We start from the raw sequence: 9,829 nt of genomic DNA, 5'->3' as shown, positions 1-9,829 counted from the left end.
TGGGAATTCACTAACTTGTCATTATTATTGATTGCCTACCTTATTTACATATTTTTCAAGAAACCCAACTTATCAAAATTAAACCCCGAGGAAACCATTTTCTGGGGAAACACTTAAGGTATTGAACCTTGAATCAATCATTTTCTGGGTAAACACTTTACATAATGTTATTGTTCTTGTGAAAAGATGTAGGAATTATTAAATAGTAGGGATTATTTAATGGTAGTTAGTATATGCTTGCTAGAATATAGTTATTTTTTTGTACTTAATAGTTCCCTCTCCTTGAATTGCTTTTCCCCAGTGCAGTTGTAATGATGGATGGATAAGCTAGGAAACCAGTTATTTAGATAAGGTATGATAATTTGTCCATATTTTTATTGTTGTGGTAGGACACTAATAAGGTTGCATAGCCTTATCACTTGGACCAAGAACTTCTATGAGTTGATTACTTTCATTGTTAAAATTTCCACTTTGTTAACAAAGGCTACAATTAGTGCAAGAGAAACCAGTTTGTCTAAATCAATGGCAACGTGGTTGTAATTGGTTGGCCAAGTTTCCAATGCTAGCAAAACTAGAAGAAGTCAATTGCCATCACTTGAATTTGCATCTCATCACTCTTCACCAAAATGTTTTTATGATATGATATGTCAGTTAAATTGTATCAACAATTTCTTGGAAAACACCTTCTAGTAATTGGAAAAGGTGTTCCAACACTTGTTTATGGCTTTCACATACAATTAGAGCATTACAACCTTCACATTCCAATACAATCTGGCATAATGTAGGAAGCAAGAACTGAAAATAATGCCTTTCTTCGTTTTCTCTGGTAGCAAAGAGATTATATGGGAGAATATTATTTCATGATTGTTTCCATTACACATTTTGAACACAGTGTAAGATATGTTGTTGTCGTTGTTTATACAACAAGTTTTGTGATTAACATTGAAGAATATGTTGTGGATCCCCTTGACGCTGAAAATTTTGACTTCTAATATTCATTATGGTATAATTAAAGGTTTTAGTGGTTGAATTTTTGAAGGCTGTTTGAAGGGTTAACACTCCTGTTAATTTAAATTCTACTTCAACCAATACATTTTACACATCTAGTTTGATTCCTGTTACAGAATATTCAATTCTTTGTCTCAACTAGATCTAAATATTCATGCATAGTCCTTCATATTATAAACCTTAATATGCCAACTCCCCATTATCTTCTCCCATCCACCTACAAGTTGTATTCACATTGCCATAATTCATGGGTTCTTAGGTTGGCTGTAAGATATAAACAACCACAAAATGGGTATCCCAAATAAATTTTGGTGAAATTGAGTAGGTTGTGGTAGTTGAGACTTCCCACTTTTATCCTAGAAACCCAAACTTGGAAAGCTAAAAAATCATTTAGAGTTTCACCTCTAGCTTTTATCATCAATCAACTTTGTTGTTCATTATTGGACCTAGGGGATATACTTTGATTTGTATTAATATTGTTCAAAGAATAAGTTAGATTATTTAATGCTAATTGGAAATTGTGAGAATTCACTAACTTCTCATTATTATTGAATGCCTTCATTATTTTCATATTTTTTAAGAAAACCAACTTATCAAAATTAAACCTCGAGGCAATAATTTTACGGGGAAACACTTAAGGTATTGAACCTTGAATCAACCATTTTCTAGGGAAACACTCTAGATAATATTATTTTTCTTGTGAAAAGATGTAGGAATTATTAAATGGTAGTTAGTATATGCTTGTTGGAATATAGTTATTTTTTTGTACTTAATAGTTCACTCTCCTTGAATTGTTGTTCCCCAATGCAGTTGTAATGATGGATGGATAATCTAGGAAGCCAATTATTTAGATAGGTATGATAATCTGTCCATTTTATTGTTGTGGTAGGACACTAATAAGGAAACATATCCTTATCACTTGGACCAAGAACCACTATGAGTTGATTACTTTCATTGTTTAAAATTTCCACTTTGTTGACAAAGGCTCCAATTAGTGCAAGAGAAACCAATTTGTCTAAATCAATGGAAATGCGGTAGTAATTGGTTGGTCAAGTTTCCAGTGCTAGAAAAACTACAAGAAATTAATTTCTGTCACTTGAATTTGCATCTCATTGCTCTTCAAAAAAATGTTTTTATGATATATGTCAGTTAAATTGTATCAACAATTTTTTGGAAAACACCTTCTAGTAATTGGAAAAGGTGTTCCAACACTTGTTTATGGCCTTCATTTACACTGAGAGCATTGCAACCTTCACATTTCAATACAATTTGGCATAATGTAGGAAGCAAGAACTAAAAATAGTTCTTTTCTTTTCTTCTTTTTCTCTAGTAGCTGGGATATTATATGGGAGAAAATTATTCTATGATTGTTTCCATTACCCATTTTTAACATGGTGAAAAATATGTTGTGGTTGTTGTTGGAGCAAGATATGTGCTTAACATTGAAGAATATGTCGTTATAGAACAAATTAAATTTGTTGAAACGAAACAGGTTTTAGTGGTTGAAAATTTTGACTTCTAATAGTCGTTATATCACAAATTAAAGTTGTTGAAACTAAACAAGTTTTAGTGCTGAAAATTTTGACTTCTAATAGTCGTTATAGCATGAATTGAAATTGTTGAAACTAAACAGGTTTTAGTGGTTGAAATTTCAAAGGTTGGTTTGAAGGTTTAACACTCCTATTTCTTTAAATTATGCTTCAAAAATTACATTTTACACATATTGTCTGATTCATGTTACACAAGATTCAAATATTTATTGTGTTTACATCTAAGTATTCATGCCTAGTCTTAAAATTCTAAACCTTCAGATGCCAACTCCTGATTATCTTCTCCCATCCACCTAGAAGTTGTATTCACATTACCGTAATTCATGGGTTCTTAGCTTGGCTATAGGATATAAAAAACCACATAATGGGTAGCACAAATTAATTTTGGTGAAATTAAATAGGTTGTAGTAGTTGAGACTTCCTCTCAGACTTCTCTCTCAACAACCTAAGAAGACATTAAGACTCAATCTCAAAGGAACCTAATCTCCATCAAAGGCATATGAAAGGAATGGTGCTCATGACACTTTGGGGATGCCTCATCAAGGCTCATAATGGTAGAGTAGCCAATATTCTACCTCAATGAACAATTCTGCCTTAGATTCCCCTCACCTAAATGCATTCAAGAGATAATAGAGCTAGACAATGAGGCAATACCTAGTGGAATCATTATCTAAAAGTTTTAGATGCATGTTCAAGATTTATTTGAAAATTAAAATTGTATTTTTTTCATCTTCAAATCAGACGACTTACTATTTCTTAATGGTTGTGTACTGCAAGGGAGATTACAAAACAGGGAAACTTTGCATTTTCAGAATAAATATTGAATATTTTTATTATTTGTTAACATCTCCCAATAAGGCTCTTGCTTCATGTAATTCAAGAGGCATATCGGAGTTCTCATACCAATCAGTTTTGTATAGATTCAAGTCATGCTGAATTCAATAATCATTTCCAAGGTGCTTAGTGTTATCATTCTTTCTTATCAAAAAAAGCATGCAATGCCAACTCACCATCTCCCACATACTTCAAGCCATACTTAACTATGCCTTTCAAGTATCCACATGCTTAACATGTTTATAGTTAGTCTTCTTGAGTTCAACCATGAATAGGGTTGAAGTATTCACTACAAAACATATGTTAGGCCTGGTATTCACGAGATACATCATGGAACCAATCAACTACATATACAAAAAAGAATCTACCAAATGTGAAGCTAAATTAACATAGAACTTTAGATTTGGAACCACACCAGTAGCCAAGGGTTTGCATATAAATCATAAAGGTTATGTTCTACAACAGTCTTGGTGAAACCCAAACTCAATAAGTACTCATCAACCCATGAGTCCTATGCACGTGTTTCTTGCTTCAACCCATAAAGGACCCTTTCAACCTCTCAATTGATTAAGGTACACTTCATCTTCAATCAAGTCATTTAGAAAAGAAGTCTTTAGAAGGTGCTTGTCCTATCAAAAATTGGTTGTGATATCTGATATCTAAGAGTAGAGATAACCTGCAACAAATATTGTTATGATGTTGGTATGATGCTATCACAAAGGGTGTTGGGCCTCCAAAGGAGAGTGTTGCTATTTCAGATTTTTGTGCATGCTATAGGATGAAAATATCATGCTCTAATTTGATCCAGAATTTGCAGAACAGGTAATATTACACCTATTCACAGTGCTTTATTTCTGGGCTCAGTTTCATTAAAACTTGTTGGAAATGAGAATTGGATAATTTTGAGAATTTTCTCCTAGTCTAAACTATTTTTGACTAATTATTAAGCTTTCCTTTCTTTCAACTAATCCTTTTTCATTAACAGGTCCAAAACAAACCTTGTTTTTTTGAAAATTTTCATGTATCATTCTTCAAATCTAACTCATTAGTATGTGTCATCACCATGCATGAGAGGCTTATGAGCATAAATATCATCATCAATGAGCATAAATGGGCCTAGTTATAGAAGGTGGAAGTTATCACTTCCCATCATGGCAACTTTGCATCATCTCATAGGACATATACTTTTTGAATTGAGTGATAAAAACTAATTCTATCTCTTTGATATGGAGTCAATTTAGACAACAAAAGCATTGAACATGTGCATACTAGGTATTATGAAGTCTATGCCCAGAAAATTGTTGTTTCAATCTTTGTTCATCTACTTTGTTTTCTCTTGTCACAACTGTTATTGCTGCAATCATGTTCATACTTTTAATCACATATCTATTTTAACTACAAGAGGAGCAAAGTTTGAGCCTTTGTACCGAGATATGGAGAAGGGTGATGAAGGCTGGAATGAATTCAATGATATTAATAATCTTATTATCCGCTCTCCACTTCCAACAAATTATATAATTGCATTCCCTCATCTCTACAACAACAAGCCTAGGAAAGTTAAGCTTTGCGTATATCATAGTCCAATGGTGATGTAGATAAAAACTAAAGATCCAGATTTACCAACATTTTATTTTGGTCCTATGATTCATCCAAATTCTTTTCATAATACTAATCACCGTGAGAGGAAAACTTATGAGGAGGATGATGACAATGATTTTTTTGTTCTATAAGGTGTGAAACCTTTGCTGCACAATACAACAATTTACATAGATAAAACAACTGCTTGTAATTCATTATTGTTTTCTCCATGCCCATTCAATATGCGATCAAGTCGTATGCGACGAGAAAAAGATATTCCTCTTGTTTCTAATTGGTACAAGGAACACTGGTGTGCATTTTTCTAATGAAGGTTCCTTGAATGCTTCATGTCATGCAATCCTCCCACATATCCAATGAAGGTTCGTGTGAGCTATCAGAAGCTCCTAAAATTTTATGTGTTGAATGAATTTCATCACAGGCCTCCAAAGGATCAAAAGAAGAAATACTTGTTTTGTTCCCTACAAGCTACCAAATATTTCCAGACAACTGAGCTAGATTGGGTAGAGGTTGGGCTTCAAGTTTGTAGACAAGGTTACTATATGTTGAATCTTCTTGTTCACCGAAAGAAGTTGAATTATTTTCATCTTGATTACAATTTCAATCTAAAGCCTATGAAGACACTCACAACGAAGGAGCGTAAGAAGTCATGTTTTAGAAATTCTTTCCATTTATGTCATGAAATTTTGTGACTAACAAAACTAGTTGTCAATGCAAATATCCAATTTCAACTAGGAAATGTAGATGCTTTCTAGTTGGAAAACATATTACAATATACATTTTCACATATAAGGCAATTGATTAGTATGTATCATTACATGTATCGGCTTCTATGGAGAATATGAATGTGTAAATATCTAAAGCATTTGATTTATTCTTTCTTTAACACTGGGCCTGTTAGGACGGGACCTGAATGTGGAATTTGGGCTCCAATGTGGAGATCATGGTTGTTTCTCCTATGTGGTATAGTACCACTACTAAAAGGGTGGCTTGGAAACTTTCTTTCATGACAGTTTGAAGGTTGGAATTCAAAATGAGTGGCAAACACTGTGATGAAGCAAAGGGATGAAAGTCATTTTGATTTGGAGATTAGAGCGGTTGTCATGATGTTCTTGATGTAATGGAAGGTGATTTTGATTTTTTCTTCTTGTGATAACTGGAAGGAAATTGATGTTTCTGTTGTTTGGAATGTATCAATTATATTGAAATAACTTCGATGCTAATAGTAAATAGGCTTGAGTTAATCTATTCTATATATGTTCAACCCTTGATGGGCATGCTATTTCTCCTCTTCCTAGCTCATCTTGTAATGATTAATTTGATTGTTTTCTTTGAAGTTTCTACATCCTTGTTTCTCCTTCAGTTTTGATTTAGTGTTATGAAATTTATGAGTCTCTTAGTGATTGTCTTATCTAATTTCTGACATACTCAGTCATATTGTAATGGAGGGCATCAAGAAGAACAAATCTTGCACCATTTTGCAACATTTGAGTGAAGCCTGGCGTTGTTGGAAGGCAAACATCCCTGGAAGGTACATGTGGTAATAGAGCTTTCAATTAAGCATGACAAATTTGACTGTTTTCTTTATTTATGTTCTCTATTATATCTCAAGTTTATAAATAAGATAACTGCTTTGGTATTCTAGGTGCCTGGCCTACTAGTGCCAATTGAGAATATGATTCTTCGTTATGTAAAATCAAAAGCAGACTGGTGGACTAATGTTTCTCATTATAATCGTGAACATATAAGGCATGGTGCAACTGTGGACAAGATAGTCTGTCGGAAAAATCTAGGAAGGTTCACATGTCTTTGGCTGAAAGTAGAGCATGCATGCTTTTATTTTACCTACACTATATTGAATGGATAATTTGTAAGGTTCAATATCAAAGAGGTTTATAAATTACTAATCCATTATGTTGATTTCTTAACAGGAATAGGAACATAAACATAATTACTTCAAAGATGGCCCATATGTAACACCTGAGGAAGTTGTGGCCATCTATACCACCACAGTGCATTGGCTAGAATCGAGAAAATTTTTCCCCATTTCTTTTCCACCATTGTCATATAAACATGATACCAAAATCCTAATACTAGCACTCGAATGATTGAAAGAACCTTATAGTGTTGCTATTTGATTAAATCAACAACAAAGGGAAGAGTTGGATCTTATCAATCAGGCATATTGGTGAGCACCAGTATTGAAGCAATAATGTTGCAACTCATGGGCTTCCTACTTTACTTTTTATCAACCCGGTAGTTCGTAACAAACTTGGAAGTGACGGTGATGTATGCATACTACTAGTTCTTACTGCAGGCTGTCACTTGGTTAGCTGGCGCAAGATCACTAGGAGCTCAAGCCAACTTCTATGAATTCCAGAAAAAGCTTTATATGTGATGAAAAAAGGAAAGCTTAACCTACAGAAGCTACTCTACTTGCAGAAAATTAAAGAAGATTGAAATGTGAAGTAATCCTAGCAAACTGTAATTAACCAACTAATCCTAATTTTGCAGAAAGAGAGAGGAAAAACCATAAAATGAATGCCATTACCTACTTAGGAAGTAAAAAACATCTACTCAAGCTATTTCTAGAAGGAAATGAGAAAAAACATCTTTTTGGATTTTTATGTATTTTTAGGTGAAATTATCATGCATGTAATTTATTTGTTTGTGAATGTGGCAGTGATTAGGTGGCAATGGAGGGTGACTTTGGAGTTTTCAGAGGTGTAGGAAGGTGTGGACGGGTCCTAGGAGGTCCCAGGTGACCTTCTGGTGGCTTTCCCTGCAATCGGACTTCAAAAAGCCACCTACAGGAAATTCTAGAGGAGGCTATAGGCAATCTACAGGAGGATGCCGAGGGTTGTTTTAGAGGTTTTAAAGGTGGAAAAATGGCGGGAAAGGGTAGATGAAGACTAGAGGGATGTGTTAAGGTGTCTGAGGTTCATCAAGGAGGATTAGGAAAGAAAATGATGGTTCCAGATTTGTTCAAGAGTGGAGAGAATGTTTATGAGAAAAGTGCAGAAAATTAGGGTAGATTTGTGAAGAGCTGTGAATGACCTGTGAAACATGTAGCAAAAGAGATGGTGATGGCTTATTTATTGACTTATTATGAGCAGAGATGTACTCCAAGAGAGCTACAAATAAAATCCTAAAATTGAGCGAGAAAAGAACTAGCTGCGCCAAAAAAAACAGAACTATATCTCATGTTAACCTAAATTCTGATCTAGGGAAATAAAATGTTAAACAATGCTATATGGAAAGGAAAGCATGGAAAGAGATTTATTGCAGAAACATAAATGATTATGGCAAAATGGATCCTAAGAAAAGCATTAACCTCTAAATCAAATTGTAACAATAGAAATTTCATGGAGGAAGAAAAACTGTGTTTTTATGGCAGCCAGAGTATCTTGACCTTAGCTCATGGTCCCAAAGGGAGGAAATGAGGTCAAGGCTTTGTTGATGGAATTTTTGTATCTTTCACCTATCACTATTTAACCTACTCCAGCAAACTAAAATGGAAACAACTATGTAAATCACCAAAAGAAACCTATTCTAACCAAGGCAGAAATCTATCTAACAACAACTAATTCATGAATTGAAACAAAACATATAAGTACAAAACAAGAGGTGTTGGGCAGCTTGGGTTGGGCCCTAACCCAAGAGCTTCAGCCCTCTGAAATAAATCAATGCTGGCTCATAAAATATTTCATCTCCATTATCAAAATATTACTCACATTACATAAAACGATTCACAAAAGTAAGCTCGAAATGAGCTGAGCAAGAGCTGCAACAAAAGTGAAAAAATTTGACTAACATCCAACAACCTACTGAGGCCCTAGGCCTCTCTATTTATACAACTGGAGCTCCCAATAGCTCTCCTAAAATCAGGGAGGCTTGGCTCCCAGGACTTGAGATAGACAACATTTAACATTCACTTGCTCGGCTGCCTGCTTGATGCAATGATGTGGCTGCTTGTGCTCCGAGCTTTCTGAAGGAGGATTCGAAGTAGGGGGTCATTAATGAGGGGGACACCCTCCTATAAATCCTCTCACTTGTCTTCCTTGAATATTGGCTACCAAATGCTCATTAAACCTTTGATTTTGTCTCAAAATTGACCAAAAATCTGCATAAAGCACACATTAGACTTCATGGCATAATGACTAACCCAACTCACTCTATTAGCATAAATATAATAAAAAACATGCAATAAACTAATGAGAATCGTGGATTAAGCTATGTTAGGAGGCCAAATGAGCCCATATAATTACCCATTTGTGGGACTCATCTTCACCCCCCTACTGAATGTGTTGCTCATTCTCTAAGCAACTAGTCTATCTCCTCATCTTTGATGGCCCTAATGGTCTCCCTGACATCCCATGCTTCTGATGTGAGATCCTTTTCTTTATCATGGAATCCTGCCTCTCTGTCTACCTCTTCCCACTGTTGTTGTTCTTCTTCCTCTTTTACACCTTCCAGTATGCCTAGTAGTAGTGGAGGACTCAATTTGAGGCCAATCCAATTGGCCTTCAAACTCTGCATAAAGTGCTTGTACAGTGGCACTCTCCTTAATGCTTCTTTCATCCTTGTTGGGGAGTGATACTCCCTAATTTTCAGACTATGTGAGAGAGTGTTCCACCTCCTCATACAAGCATGAATACAGTCTTCCCCAGGTAATCTTTCCATGTTTTCAAAATGTGCAATGGCCTGGGCCTACTCATTGATATACTTTGGGGCACTTTGAGGATTATTTGCAAGCAGCTGGTGGATACTGATGAGAGCCATGGGGTCTACTGGCTCAGCTTGGATCATTAAGGGTTTATTTTTCTCTTTTTCCATCAACT

General features: G+C 34.9%; 1 pseudogene; it reads left to right on the top strand.

Annotated features, from left to right (window-relative positions):
• The first annotated feature begins 4,492 nt into the window (after positions 1-4,492).
• LOC149243247 (pre-mRNA-processing-splicing factor 8A pseudogene) lies at positions 4,493-6,141 on the top strand (annotated as a pseudogene).
• Positions 6,142-9,829: the final 3,688 nt, after the last annotated feature.

Source organism: Pinus tabuliformis, chromosome 8, assembly GCF_031772625.1.
Source record: "Pinus tabuliformis cultivar Carrire ecotype Pingquan chromosome 8, CPIR1, whole genome shotgun sequence".
In the NCBI taxonomy this organism is placed as follows: Eukaryota; Viridiplantae; Streptophyta; class Pinopsida; order Pinales; family Pinaceae; genus Pinus; species Pinus tabuliformis.
Note: the sequence above shows the minus strand (reverse complement) of the source record. Positions and strands in the feature narration are given on the sequence as shown.